This window comes from Nanorana parkeri, unplaced genomic scaffold (assembly GCF_000935625.1).
Source record: "Nanorana parkeri isolate BGI_ZX_2015 unplaced genomic scaffold, ASM93562v1 scaffold50, whole genome shotgun sequence".
Taxonomy (NCBI): domain Eukaryota; kingdom Metazoa; phylum Chordata; class Amphibia; order Anura; family Dicroglossidae; genus Nanorana; species Nanorana parkeri.
In genome coordinates, this window is record NW_017306318.1 from 68431 (window position 1) to 84856 (window position 16426).

Genomic DNA, 16426 nt, shown 5'->3' on the forward strand with positions numbered 1-16426 from the left:
GTACCACAGAAAAAAGAGAAAGTTCGGACTTGTAAGGTACTCCAAGGATTACAAAAATTATTTTTTGTAAAATTTAGCAATTTTTTTTATTTAAACATATCTAAAACATATACATCAGGTGTCTTTGTCCATGCTGGCAGCACAAAAAATCTAAATGGGACAGTGTCCCAACCACTGCTGCCTGCAGCTTCCCGTCTTCTACTTTTATCCTGATGAGCTGCTGAAGAAACGTCTATTACCTGCCACTAGGGGAAGCTTGGAAAAAAAGGGGAAATGCTTTTCACTAGGCTAAATGAGCAGCCTGTCTACCGTTTCCTACATGCTTGCCCTAGAAGTGCTTTTGAAGAAAAAAAACAATTCCGGCTTTAACCAATCATTTTTGGCATATTATTTCTGAATAATCCATGTAGCTGGGTGCGTGGCAGGGGTGTGTCTATTGCCTAAATACATTGTGCAGGAAGGTGTCCCTCTTTTTCATCTCAGAAAGTTGTGAGGTATGCTTCTTCCACAGTACTGCAGAAAGAAAACAAAAGCTTGGTGGCTGTAGCCTGCAATAAGGGGAGCATACTGAGCTATTCAAGTAAGGTACACAATTACACAATGGGCAGCCTAAAGGAACAATGACAGCTAAGGATCTGCAATTTTGCTCTAAATGCAACAGGTTCATCTATGATAGAGGTGTATTGTTATATTTATTTTTAAGAAAGAATACTGCCATGTGTTTTAATAATCTTCTTTTAAGGCACAGAAAGATAAATCTGTGTTATGATGATTCCAGCTGGTTTAGCACATAAATTTGAATTAATTAGAACTGGATGTCTTATAGGCACTTGAGTTTGTTACTGCTCATCCCAGCCATCAGTCAGGTGACCCTCACTTCATAGAAAACTCACTGAGTGGGAACTGTTGCTCCAGCAAAGTGTTAATGTTAACCCCTGACCTCTGTGCTCTTAATTATGCATTACAGCTTGCAGAATTATCTCATGTCAAGCAGCCTTTATTACCTTTAATTCCTATTTTATAACTTTTTGTTTGATCTTTCCTGGGATTTAATCTGATAGAATTCAGCAGAATAAATTACCGTTCCTCCCGATCATTTTACTGTGGCTTTTAATATATAATTTATCTGCTGCTGTATATAATTTATGAGAGATTGATTACTCTTTCATCTCTATATCCTTTTTCTATGTCAGGGGAGTCTCGATTTTAACACTTTCCATTTGGAATTATTAGGGATGATGTGTGTGGCGAGGGCGGCATGTTAATGGGTGAAGGATGAAAAACCTCTTATGTTACACTAAGCTGACAGGTTTTTCCGAGCAAATGCCCAGTTTAAATGACGAAGTGAATGAGTGCACAGGGAGAGATTGGATATTTACGGTGGACTTATGACGGGTCAATGTGTCTCCAGCAAAAGAAGGTAAATGACGAAGATAAATCATTAGAGCAATGCAAAGAGCAATAAACATGTTCAAAGTACAATAACCCATAGCAACCAATCAGATTTCCATTTACCAATATCAGATTAGTGATTGGTTACCGCACTTTTCACATTTTAAAAGAACAAATAAATGCAGGGAAAAAGTAACAGAGGAGAACTGCTGCTACCCAAGAAAAATAAAAAAAAGTTATGGTCAAAAAGCCCAATCAAGTGACTTTTATATGATTTACCAGATTCAGAAAGCTTATTAGGGTCCCCGAGGATGGACCCCCCCCAGCCCTAACAGCAGCATACGGAAGAGGTGGGGGCAACACTATGTGATGCCGAACGCATAGTAAACAGAATGGTGCTGCAAGGGTTGCTGCCTTTTCTTCAAGCGAATCCCGAACAGTCTAGCACCACACTGCAACTTTTTTTAGAATAAACAAGAGAGAACGAGGAGAGAGGGAGGAGAGACAGACATGGGAGAGAACGAGGAGAGACAGCCAGGGGAGAGAGCGGGGAGAGACAGCAAGGGGAGAGAGAAGAGAATGAGGCGAGACAGCCAGGAGAGAGACAGCCAGAATAGAGAGAGAGGAGAGACAGCCAGGGGAGAGAGTGAGGAGAGACAGCCAGGGGAGAGAGAGAAAAAAGACAGCAAGGATTGAGAGACAAGAGACATCCAGGGAGGAGAGCAGGGAGAGAGTCCGAATAGAGTGAGAAGAGACAGCCAGGAGAGAGAGCGAGAAGAGACAGCCAGGGGAGAGCGCAAAGAGAGACAGCCAGGAGAATGATTGAGGAAAGACAGCCAGGAGAGAGAGCGAGAAGAGACAGACGGGAGAGAGAGAAGAAGAGGAGAGGCAGCCAGGAGAGAGAGCTAGGTGAGAGAGCAAAGAGAGACAGTTAGGAGAGAGAGCGAGGAGAGAAAGAGGAGAGACCGAGAGGAGAGAGAGGCAGGAGCGACAGCCAGGGGATAGAGTGAGAGACAGCCAGGAGAAAGAGCAATGAGAGACAGCCAGGAGAGAGACAGGATATTCAATATCCTGGTGGGAAGCTGTGCGGAGTCTCAGGAGGACTATACGGGATCTCAGGAGGGCTGTGTACGTGGTCTCAGACGGGCTGTGCAGCTATCGGTGCAGTAGCATCCCTAGTGAATTATAAACGTGCAATGCATTTTATAGACCGATTACACATGCAATCTAATAATAATCTACATGTGAAATAAATATATAAAGTATGCAGAATCACCCTATGCTGAATAAATACAATATGTAGTGAAAAAATACCTAATATGTATTTATTCACCATGGGGTGATTTTGTATATTTATATATTTCTGTATTTACTTCACATGTAGATTATCATTAGATTGCACATGTAGATGATCTCTATTGCGCAGGGCATGTTTATAATTCACGTTTTTTTAGGTGTTATATACAGTTTTTTAGCATGGCAGCTTAGGGGTTTGTTGTTCCATAGCACAGATCCTGTTTGTAATATTATCTATAGGTGCATCCCTAGTATTGAGAGTACAGGAAGCTTTGCTGCAGCCATACATAGAACTTGATCATGACATTTTCTTTAAAAAAACTCTAAATCCTGCTTCAGCAGCATAGATTGAACTAGAGAAGCAATGTCAGGAACCTGCTCTGCATATGTATATGTTGCACACAGTATATGTATCTGTTGCATACATAAACTGTGGCATATTTGGGCACTTACTTGGTGTGAAGGTCCAGAGAGGGGAGGCAGGAGGGGACACAGTGGGGGTGACATCTCAGGGCACGGTGTGGGCTCCCAGCAGGGCCCCAGACAACACAGGAGAGCAGAGAACGGAGAGCGGGAGGCGGGGCCGAGTTGATAGTGGGCGGAGCCCAGAGCCACGTCTATGCTGCTGTATGTAGCCTCCTGTCTGTAGAGCACCGATGCTGTGTACACAGACAGGGGGCAGGGCTGGTGCAAGCCCCATTGCCTACACAGGTGAGGCTGCCAGCTCTGCATGTGTTTATCTTATGTGGGCTGAAGGGGCAGCTGCTTTGGGCCCCACAACAATGATTGGGCCCTGGGCGACTGCCCCTTTTGCCCTGCGTTAAAGACGGCCCTGGCCGGTAGCAAGATGTAAACAAAGAATTTTGTTAGCAAATAAATACGTTTACCGACAATTTAATAGTTTGCATCAAACCACCAGCAAATAAATATAGAGGACATATTATGTCCTCAATTTTTTTTGCCGATTACTTGAGAGTATCGGTTGCTTGAATGCTGGATCATGGGGAGTTTACTGTATGCACCATGGACAGAGAACAACAGAGAACTAAGGGTTTGTATATACACTATTTTGTCAAAAGTATTGGGACGCCGGCCTTTACATGCACATAAACTTTAATGGCATCCCGGTCTTAGTGCACAGGGTTCAATATTGAGTTGGCCCACCCTTTGCCGCTATAACAGCTTCAACTGTTCTGGGAAGGCTGGGAGGTTTAGGAGTGTGTCTATGGGAATGTTTGGCCATTCTTCCAGAAGCGCACTTGTGAGGTCAGGTACTGATGTTGGATGAGAAGGACGGGCTCTCAGTCTCCGCTGAAATTCATCCCAAGCAGGCCAGTCAAGTTCCTCCACCCCAAACTCACTCATCCATGTCTTTATGGACCTTGCTTTGTGTACTGGTGTGCAGTCATGTTGGAACAGGAAGGGGCCATCCCCAAACTGTTCCCACAAAGTTGAGCATGAAAAAGTGTCCAAAATGTCTTGGTATGATGATGCCTTAAGAGTTCCCTTCACTGGAACTAAGGGGCCAAGCCCAACCCCTGAAAAACAACCCCACACCATAATCCCCCCTCCACCAATCTTTACACTTGGCACAATGCAGTGTGGCAAGTGCCGTTCTCCTGGCAACTGCCAAACCCAGACACGTCCATCGGATTGCCAGACAGAGAAGTGTGATTCGTCACTCCAGAGAACATGTCTCCACTTCTCTAGAGTCCAGTGGCGGCGTGCTTTACCCCACTGCATGTGACGCTTTGCATTGCACTTGGTGATGTAATGCTTGGATGCAGCTGCTCGGCCATGAAAACCCATGAAGCTCTCTACGCACTGTTGCTGTCCCAATCTGAAGGCCACACCGCGGATTATTTAGTAGCAAGGAAATTTCACGGAATCCAATGATTTAGAGGGGTGTCCCAATACTTTTTGCAATATAGCGTATGTTCAATTACTTCATTAAGTTCCTTCTTTAATAAAAAAGGGTTTCAACCTTCTATTGACGGTTGCAAACTTTAAAACAAATACCGTTTTGTTTTAAATTCTAGAATCAGACACAATGATGCAATATAACCTAATGTGACAAGTCATGTATGAGCCATCAGCATTTTTATGTAGTCAAACAAGTGAAGCTAATTTCTGATTAGCTGACATAGGTTATTATAAAATAAAGAACAGTTGGACTTAATTAATCATTTAGGACATACTATTGGCAACTAATTTAAAATCAATCTCAGTAAGGCCTTCTATACTCTTGCCTGAAGTGCTTGGAGTATGGGATTTGTATTAAGCAATATAGGTGTCACGTGCCTGACGGAGCTTGAGATGACAAGGGCGTCCTCTCTTGCAACTCTGGTCCCAGAAAGCCTGATAATGAATACAGGTACTCTGGGGCACAGCAGGGCACGAGTGCCGGACAAAGACTTGGGTGTGTGGATCAAGTCCGTTAGCTGCTTCACTGTACAACGGAATATAAAAGCACAGCAAAGAGGCAGACAGAAGACACTCGAAGTCAGGCAGACCGGATTGGCAACGTGCAGGCAGGAAGGTAGTGCAGCAAGAGACAAACTTGTAGTCGGGTAACAGGCCAGGTTCTGTAACGTGCAGGTAATGCAGGAACAGGCAGGAAGCAGGAGAATCGTAAGACAAGCCAAGGTCAGGATACTGGATGATCAGTAGAGTCAGGAGCAAGCCGGGGTCAGCAACAAGACACAACATGACAGGAAACAGGCACAGGACACAAGGCACACAGCTGAAGAGTACTCAGCACTGGAGACATGGAGGGGCGGAGCTTAAATAGCCCATTTGGCGCCACAATACGTCGTAGATGAGTGCGCACTGGCCACTTCGTACGGGCTTCCTAACAATAGGTGTTAAGTGAGGCATTTGCTTTGCACCACAATGCATTAGATACTGCTGTACTCGTTTGTCTATTACTTCCAAGTATCTCTGTCTAGAGAGAGTGTCAAATCTGGTAAACAACTAATTTTACATGGTCACTGGAGTTTGCTTACCACTTTGTGCCATTGTTCAGCGTGTTGTATAAAAGTCACAGGGACACAACTCATCTCCACATGTGCATGGGTTCATGTAGTCTGTCCATTCAAATAGTTCTGAAATGTAATACATGATTGTCATGAGTTACTGCTCACCACTATTCTTCATACTATGTTAAATAAGGCAAATTGTAGTCTACGTATCCATATTAGCTGGTCTTTAAACAGCATGTAACGCAGACTGTATTGGCTAGATGTATCTCTGCATATATTTTCACAAGTTAATCCCATTCTTATCATTCACTCCTGTGAGGTCGCATCTAGTTGCTATTCGGCACTGCTTTTCTTGCACAAAGTACATCAGTTATTTATGATAGCTTCTGCATATGACATATCAGAACAATTCTGTGAGCATATGACAACAAAGCTGAAGCAAGCCAGACTCTGAATAACCTGTGTATGACAGACGTCTGTGGAAAGCGAGCTCGTTCCTGAAGCAGGCAGACAGAACAATCACCAACATTACCAAGCAATGCTTAACTCTGTTAAATGTTGATTGTCTGCAGTTAGGTATGTTAATAAGGAACTCCATACACAACCCAAAATGCAGCAACATTCCAGCACTGTGAGTAACTGTGTAAGACTGTACCCGGTCGTTTGTGTGATACTGCGCATGTGCGTGGTCCTGTTTTCCGCATTTGCAGGAAACGCGTGCTAATGTGCAGGAACACTCAGCATAACATACGTGCATGAAGGCGCTGAAGCTGGTGTACAGGATATGATGAAACCTCCTCTGATAGATGGTCCGATTTAAACCAGCTTGTTGTGTGGATCATTGCTGAATGGTCTTTCAGCTTGTGTGTGTTGCTTCCTGTTACTCTGCCTGTTTTGTTACCTGCTGCCTTGACCCGGATTGCCTTTGACTTCACCCGTTTGCTGCCTGCCCCGGACCTCAGCTTGCCTCCTGGATTAAGCTTCTGTCTTCTGCTCCTGTACCTTTTTGCCCAATTGGTGCGACCCCTGGCCTGTCTGACCCTGTCCTGCTTTTTGCTGTGCTCCACACTGACCTTCCGGCTGTATCCTGGTCTTGTTCCTTCATTCTCGGAAACTAGTTCCTGGACTTGTCCTGTCATGGTGTCTATACACCCTTTGGCACCCGTGCTGCTCTTTGTTCTCTTACTCCCCGTCTCCACAAGAGTTGCAAGGGAGGCCTCCTCATCTAATTCGGTCTTCTACCAGGTACGTGATAAACTGACTGTTCTGCCCTGAAATCCAGCTGTAACAGAATGACACCGTACTGTCAAATGAACTGCTAATGCTTTTTAGGAACCTTTTTTAGCTCAAAACCAGAATTTACTTTTTGGAGGCCATGTCACTGTGCTCATTTAGGGGAAAGTGACAGGGTCTATGTAGACCTTCACAGTGCTTCCCTGCCACCCCATTTTCAGTGCCCACTGCTGTGACATACCCAGTATCTATGGGATGTGGGGGGAGTATGTGACCTCCCCTCTTGAGGTGCAGTGCTTGGACCTAACAGCCAATCGCTGGTTGGAGCATGTCACTGTTATGATTAGTGATCCCTCTAAGCTTCAACACTGGCCGACAAAGTATTTTAGTAGTAGGGGGTATTTTGGGTGGTAGGCTTTACACAGACACTGTGACTTGCCTTGAATGTAATCTGTTGTAGGCCAGATTCTATGAACATCTCTTGTGGGGCGGGTATACTTACTGATGATTAATTTCCCCTCTATCCTTACACCTATGACCAATTATACTGACACTCCAAAGACAGATTTGACTTTGAATGATGATGATGATACAGTAACAAAGTTGAATGCAGTACTGACATTGAGATATGTCAGACTTTGTTTGCGAAAGACTGAGGAGATATCAATGTTTTTTTCTTCAGAAAAGCTCTTCTCTTCTGCATTCCAAAATATATAATCCAAAATGGGTTTTCAGAAGATCATACAGTTGTCATTAAACTGGTGCACTACACCTATGCCTGGAAAAAAAATACCTGAAGCCATAAACTAATAGACTATGCAATTGTATGCAATTCAATATAATTTCAATTTTAAAAGGAGTGTATATTTTGCAGCAACATAAGATAAGAAAATATAAGAGAAGATACTTTGTCATTGCATGCTCAAACCACTCTTAAAAGGATAACTATGAGGTGAATGAAAATCACTCATCCTCATAGTTTGAGCCGACTTGTGACAATTAAATTGTCACACGTCGGCTCAATAGATCGGGAAGTGAGCAAACACATACCGTTGCTCGCTCACTTTTCGATCATCTCCCTGCAGAAAGTAGTGACTGTCAGTCACTCAGGCAGCTGGGTGGATCTCGACAGTAATGTCGGGATCCGTCCCAACCTTGCAAATATAACATATAACAAACATACAGATAGCAGTAAGTAACTCAAGAAACATTTTTTAGAAAATTATATAAATATTCTCCCCTGACCGAATTCCAATTATATGCAAACTCCCTCTCTAACTCATTCCATCCTATCTAAGTCATGCAAACTATTTACCACTTGTGGAGACAAAACTGTTACCCCCTCCTATTTGTTCATAGCCCTCTTTGCTCTAAGGCAGCACCATGCAACTCTAAAATATAAAATAAATTAATTCTAATTTTTGCTGCCCTCCTTACCAGCACTTCTAAACCCATGAAAGAGTTAAACGTACGTAGCTACTTTTCAAGCACAATTATTAATAATCACACAGTGGGAAGGGGGTGAGAGATCCGTCGGAATTGTACCTCTGTGATGTTCTTACCATGCAATTAAACAACAATGCAGTTGAAAGCAACAGATAAGTGATCATTATCAAGCCAGGGAAAAGAAGGTAATCTCCATACATTTTACATTAGTTTCAGATCTTAACTTGTTCTTTCACCTGTGTCCTTAGAAAATATTCACTGTTAAGATAACGATTTCTTGTTCTTGTTAATATTACTTTCAAATTTCTAGGGCTTTAAGGGCCACATTTATCATTTATAATTTATCCTTGTAGAAGTATGCTTCAGAAAGTCGGATGTGGCTCAGTGGGGAAGGGATTGCATGTGCCAAATACTTTAAAGAGTAGCTTTACCTTTGTACTCCAGAAAATGAGAAATCATAGGGACTTAATTATACAGAACACAAATTATGATATTGATGTTTTGGGTTTTTTGTCATGAAGAATGGAGAAATCCATTTTTCAAATGTATAGGTCTACAGTACGTATTTATAAACAGGGTGATATCATTTGCGTTTGCCTGAACATAGATAATTTTACTTGACTTTCACAAAATTTCAAATTTCTTCAATAATGGTTTTTCACGTTACTTATAATGTCAAGGACATCATAATTATTTTTCAACAAAGTCCAGTGGAGTAAAGCTAAAAAAATGTATATCAACTCAAAGCTGAACCCACCTTAAAGGTGATATACGTACCTTGTTCCTTATAAACCTGTGGCCTGTTTAGAGCATAGATCACAGTTGGTAAGGTTGAATAAAACACATGTCCATCCAGTTCAAGCTTTACATGTGTGCATGCGTAAACACATGTTGCCATGGACTCCCATAGCCCTACATATTTTGGGAACTGAGATGCTTCTCCAAATGTTTTTTTAAGCCATCTACATTCTCCGCTGATAACATTATCTGTGGAAGTGAGTTCAGCATTTTTACTGTACACAACACCTGTGGCTGCCAACGCACAGATCCGGACATCTTTAACAGTGTATGGACCCCTGTGAATGAGCCCATGCAGCATGGCACATGGTAATACATTTTCGTTTTTTCTAGTATACAACATGACTGATCAGTGTCTGTAAATAATGAATTCTAATTAGGGATGTCCTGATACCGATGCTAGCATCGGAATCAGGCCCGATACAGGGCATTTGGACAAGTACTTGTACTTGTCCAAATGCCCCGATGCCTAGCGGCGAAGCTTGCGCTATGTTTTTTTTTCTTACTTACCTCGCTGAGCGTCGCGTCACTGCTGCTTCGGTGGGCGGAGCTCCAGGTGGGGTCCTAATGAAGCGCCGCCCACCGGAGCAGCAATGACGTGACGCTCGGCATGGCAAGTAAGCAAAAAAACCGCAGCGGCAAGTCAGCGCTGGTCCGGCAGGAGGAGCTACAGGTGGGATTCTAATTTAGCTGGTCGGCACCTCTGAGCCAGCTAAATTAGAACCCCACCTGGAGCTCCTCCCACCGGACTAGCTCTGACTCGTCGCTGCTCTCTACAGCACAGTGTGTGAGGGCAAGGGGGGGACACTATTATGCTGCAGAGTATAATTGTAAATGTATTCTCTGCACTGTATTATACTCTATATGTACTACATATAGAGTACATATATAGAGTACACACTGCTACTACAGTGCAGTGGATACATTTACAATTATCCTCTGCTAACATGAATGGATTAAATGATCTGTATGTAGCCCTGTAGTATGGATCATTTAACCCATTTATGTTAGCAGAGGATAATTGTAAATGTATTGTTGCAGGCACTCTATATGTACATGTACTATATACTACATATAGAATGCACTGCAACAATAGATTTACAATTATCCCCTGCTAATATGAATGGGTTAAATGATCCATAGTACATGATATGTACTACGAATACGAATTGTATATCTATTGCTGTAGTGCAGTCTATATGTACTGTGCATATACAGCACAAATGTCCCGTACATTGCAGCAATAGATTTACAATGATCCCCTGCTAACATGAATGGGTTAAATGATCCATAGTACAACTACATGTTATGTACTATGGATCATGATTTAACCCATTCATGTTAGCAGGGCAGAATTGTGAGCGCCTCCCACAAGCTGAGCACCGAGATGCGATGCAGCGATCCTGCCAAGCGCCGACTACAAGAGGCACCACGTGAGGCAATAGGGATCGGAGTGAAACTGTGAGTGAGGGACGCTGGGACGGGGCTGGCTGTATATCTATTGCTATAGTGTACTGGACGTGTGTAATGTATATGTAGTACACATATACAGCACATACCTCTACTACACTCCAGCAATAGGGTTACAATTCTCCGCTGCTAACATGAATAGGTTAAATCATGATCCATAGTACATAACATGTAGTTGTACTATGGATCATTTAAAGTCACCTGTCCCTTTAACAAAAAGTATCGGTAATTGGTATCGGCAAGTACATGAGGGGAAGTACTTGTGCTTGGGCCTGAAAAAGTGGCATCGAGACATCCCTAATTCTAATGTATTGGAAATACATTTGCATTGGTTCAATAATGTTTGGTAGCGTCTATGTAGCCCACAGCCAAGAGCAGGTAAAACTATATGCTATACCAGAATAGCAGATGCCACTTAAAACTGTCAGGAAAACTGATGGACTGTTGCCACAAGCATACACACACACACACACAGCCACACATATACAAGCAGACATACATGCACACATACACAAACACACATCTTAATTGCTGTGAAATAGCACTGTGCTGACACTCTTGTTCCCAGTCTTCAATTGGCAGGCCAGTTCTCTCTACACAGCCACTGCTTAACTCCTATTGGTTGTCCTGGGTTCCTACCAACAGTACTGCTCAGGCAGAGGCCAGTGTCAGGTCCCTCTGCACAGCCGCTGCTCGTCTTCCATTCTTTAGCCTGGCTTTCCACTGTGCTGTACTCTTAAACAACATTACTCAGGCAGGTTTCCGTAGGTGTGTGGGTCAAGAAAATATAAGACAAACTGTCTCTCATATTTAATAAATACAGGACACAGCACTTAAGTATGAAATCCGGGATGACCCATACTATACTGGACTGGTGGCAACCCTAGACATTTGGAAGCTATATGTACAGTTCAACGTTTTGGGGCCATGCAGGGTACCCTTCATCAGGCTCATATTGAGTCAGATGAAGGGGATCCTGCATGGCCCGAAACGTTGTGTTTTATATATATGACAATATGCATCAATAAATAAGATGTGCTTTTTGGACACATTTCTGCGGTGTACTGGTGACACTGTCTCTTCTCTGATCTGTGGTCATTGCAGCACCCACCTACCCATGGGTCGTCCGGGAAAGAGAGCGCCAGGATTCTCTTTTGCTATATGTACAGTTGTCACAGGGACAGGAGGTGAGGGGAAATCAAACAAAACATTTTTTTTTAAATTATAATGCTTCCCCACTGTATTTAATACTACAGAAAAATGGTTTGTCCAGAGTTGAGCTTTCAGGTATTACAAATTCCTCTCATCTTTCCCCCACATAATAAACTGATAAAGTGTGCTTTGGTAATGGTTACATTAGCAGGAAAGGCAGATCAGGGTTTGGGCTGTGCAGTCCTCAGCTAGAGGCCTAGGAAGTAAAATAACGAGCTGAGGTCTTTTTGTTAACAGTGGAGGCCCTGTGCATTACGGGGCAAGAGTCCTGACTATCCTGTCAATCAAGATTAGATCAATTGCTAATAGGAAACATTGTAACAGCAGCCCATACCTGCCCTCTACCTTTTCTTCTAATGTGCATTGCTATCTGGGTTTTCTTTAAAACCTTTTTTGTGTGGAAGAGATTATTTAAAAACAGACAAAGTAAGATTGCTTAAAATTATTGACAGATGTAATCACATGCATTGGAGTGCTCACAAATGACTCATAAGGGAGTCCACAGGACCTTTACAAAACCACAGGTAATTAACAAAAATGGTTTAGCTACAGCCTACAGGAAGAATAAGCAATAATATAGTGGTTTGAACCAAAGCATCAAATATTGGAAAATGTACATAAATCATAAATGAGCCTCTTATAATAAACAAAGTCTTATAACGTCGACCCCCAACTGTCACGTACCCGAGTGGAGACCGACAGTTGAGGAGGCTTCCCTTGCAGCTCGTGTCCCTCGACCCCGAGGATGGGAACAGAGGAGGAGTGACAGCGAGCTGCACGAGTGCCAAGGATGTAGCAGACACTTGTGCCAAGTAGAAAGTCCAGGATCTGGAACGGAGGCAGGTTAGGCAGAGCCGAAGTTAAGCCGGGCAGGCAGCAGGGTGTTTGAAGCATTAGACAGGAGCGAGATCCAAACGGAAGCCAGGGGTCAAATCCAGCCGAGCAGCAAAGTACAAAACAGGAGGCAGAAGAAGTCCAAAGAACATGACGAGGTCGGGAGGCGGGCAGCAATCCAGAATGGTCAGAGGCAATCCGAGTCAAAACACAGGAAGTCAGCAAACAAGGCAGAAGCAAAGAACACAGGGAACTAGCTGAAGATCATCCAGCAACTAAGGATATGGCAGGCTGGTTTATATAGGCCAATCCATTAGCAGCAGATGTGTCATTTCCTGTGCGCCTTACGTGTGCACGTTTTCGTGCGGAAGTTCGCTGCATGCGCACTAGCGCATGTTTTCCCATTACTCCGAAAACAGGGCCATGCGCAGAGGTACTTGGCTTACACTAATATTTTGGCTGAATATATTTCAAGTGCAACTGAAGCCAGAAATGTTTTTGTTTTGCATAGAGAGGAGAAGCATTAGAACAGCTGTACGGTCTGTGTCCCTATTAAAGAGCTTCATCCCCTGTATTTGTCCTGAGGACCATTATTACTGAAGGTAAAAGTGAATGTAAATTTCAAATTTTGGGCTATCAGATCATGAGAAGATGGAAATTCTTCTGATAGAGACACTAGTTTTGGTGACCCTGCTCATCACCAGGGATTTCCTTCTCTCTGGCTGGATTTCCTCTCCCTTCCTATTGTGAGTATCAGACAGGAAATGAAGGAATATCCCCCCATTATGCTATCCAAAAATAAAAATAGTGTTGGCTTCAGCTCTACTTTAAGTTCATTAGAAAGGCCTGTAGTCACTCTGATAAGATATCTTTGAAGAGTGCTCACATCTAAGAAGGTAAAGAATGTTGATCCTATAATATTAAATACAGAATGCTCACATCTAATGAATAAAAGGAATGCAAATCTTGTCATATTTTATACAACTCTGGGATTGAACATGTATGATATACAGTACAACCTCCCAAATTGAACTGATTTAGAAAAATCTACAGTAGCTAATGCCAGGTCTATATGACTGAAAACAATGTTTGGTAAAATCCTTGCAGTGTGTACAACTGACGTGCAGACAATTGCTTTTTTTTTTCTCTGCTAGCAAAACCAGATTTCACTTTAAGAAACAAGGACAGTCTGTTTTCCTTTCTCTGCAAAGCCTGCTCTGGATTTTTATCTGACTCCATCTTGGATGTGGATCCGTAAATAACCACAGCAACTTGCATAACTCAACCGATCTGCAGCACATGCCAAACCAGAACAGAAGCTTATATGTAGACCAGAAAACACACAGCACCATTTATTCTCCCTCCCGGCGCTTTCAAGTTTAACTCGGGTCAGACAGAGCCTGCAATTAGATGACTATAAGGCTAACTTTGTCGGCACAAAGGCCACCCATAGGTCTTGAGTGTTCTGAATGTCAGGCTTGTGATAGGAAAGTCATATACCAGCAGACAATGTGTACAAAGATACACAAGCGCCGTTCCTCCCTCCGCTGGCTGTATCAAACTTTAATTTGTTTGAGTCTCGGCTTGTCCTTGCTCGGCGCTCTCTCTCCTGGCATTTATAATGTTCCCATTAAAGTGCAGCAAATAGAAGCTCTAGAAAGGTCACAGTTTCCGTACCGTGGTAAGTTAAATGTTATTTAATAATAAAGACAAACAATCTTTCATATGATCTAATGTTCCTTTTTAACCACCTCACATCCGGTTCTTTGAAGCAACTGCTAGATGGTCCTTCACAACAATCTCTAAGATTAGCCATACATGCCTCGAACTTCCGCCGAGTCAGTCAAAATTCGAGCAGAGGGAGGTCCTTTTGGCAACACCTGGCTGGACAAACTTTGAATGAAAAATCAAATGAGCCAAATAGAAAACTGTTGGCCGAACAGAAACTGCATCCAGTTAGATGCAGGTCACTGGTCAAGTATAGACAGCTGCAGGTGCAGGGGATATTCCTCTACCCATGCTGTTCAGTGTGGATGAGGGAATTGAAGGGCTGAACCAGTTAAATCTACAAGTGTATGGCTAGCTTAACTGCCCCTGCTGTTCCTACTGTTTTGCTACTGCTTATGCTAGTACAATATACAATTACTCCCCAAAACAACATGGGTTTGCAGAAAAATGACTATGTAATAACATAGCATTTAATGGTTTACATAAAGATATTATACATCCTGTTATTATATAGTTTAAAAGGAAACCAATCACTAAGGCCGCATGTTCAATTTTGCACAACCCATTGCAAGAGCTGGAGGCAATTTATGTGCTGAAAAACATAAATGCACATTATAATATGAAAAATGGTGTGTTGTATACGACATGTTCACTTCAAATAAACAAAATCTGAATGCACTGCTTAAAACTGATGAACATTACTGTAGCAGAATGTTATGATACCATGTAAGCCTACAAGGGAACATGTGGTGCGAAAGTTCTCACGGTGCGGGGTCTAAGGGCCAGCTGGTGTTCTGCCAGGGACCCCCTCATGGATGTTTGGGCTTAGCTGCGTGCTAACCCTGGTTCAGGTCGCAACTCTTGGGTTTATCCTGCACGTGCGTAGAGATTACCCGTACACACAGAGGAACTAGCACTGGCAAAAGTTAGATGGCAGCAAAGAAAAGGGAGATCTGAAGAACGGCCAAAGGTAAGAGTTGGCAGCAGACAATGTAGTCAGGAGAACTTAGCTGAATTGGTATAAGAAAGATGAGTTCAAGGAAAAGCAGGTCAGGAACAAAATACACAAATCGGAGCTCGGAGGCAGCAGAAGTGTTGCTCAAGCAAAGCAAGCTGGTCTGAGCAGGATTTAAATAGGGAGAGAGATAGGAGGCAGGACAAGAAGTAGGAGGAGAAAATATATATTAAGCATCAGGTGAAGCGGGTGACACCCATAGCTGCTAGCTCTGTGCAGCAAGAGCAGTGCACATACTTGTAGAACCTCAGGTGCCAGCAGACCCACAGCAGCAAAGAGGTAAAAACAAATGCAAGCCTGTAGAAAACACAGATACCAGCTCTGCAGCTGATATGTGACACAGAATACAAAAGAATAACTGTACTTTAATGTCTTATTCTTTCCTGTGGAGAGGCCACCCACTGTTAGATGGCCTATTTGGCTCCCACGGGGCAGCACAAGTAAGATTTGGCTGGAGCGAGGGCAAGTAAATATTAGACTCTGGATGGGTACTGGGAAGAGGAGGAGGTAAGTTAAAGGATACCTTTACCATAACTGTACCATAGAACCCTTCTCTGCAAAACTAGTGGAGAATATGAAGTGGGTGAACTGTCGCCAGAACTTTATAGCAGAAACCTCCACACTTGGATAGTTGCACCCTGGCCTCTGCTTCCCATTCCCAAATGATCAAGACATTCTATTCCTGACCGCAAAGGAGGTGACAAACTAACAACCCTACCAAAGTTACAAAGCAACAGTTTGGGCCAAATAATTTACTTTTGTTATGGTTATAATAATGGGAGAATACAAAATGAATGTACAAACAATGCATCTCCTTTGATGGGAACTGATCCCAGGACCCTGGGCTATGACAAAATATGCCAGCCATGCTGCCCATTATTACTGATGCACCACACAAATCACATGCCAAACTGATAAGACATCCGCTTACATATAGGTGAATTTGTCAACCTGAACACGTTCCTTAAATTTTTCATCCAACCAAAGTTTAAATATTTTACCTCCTACGGAAAAGGCAATA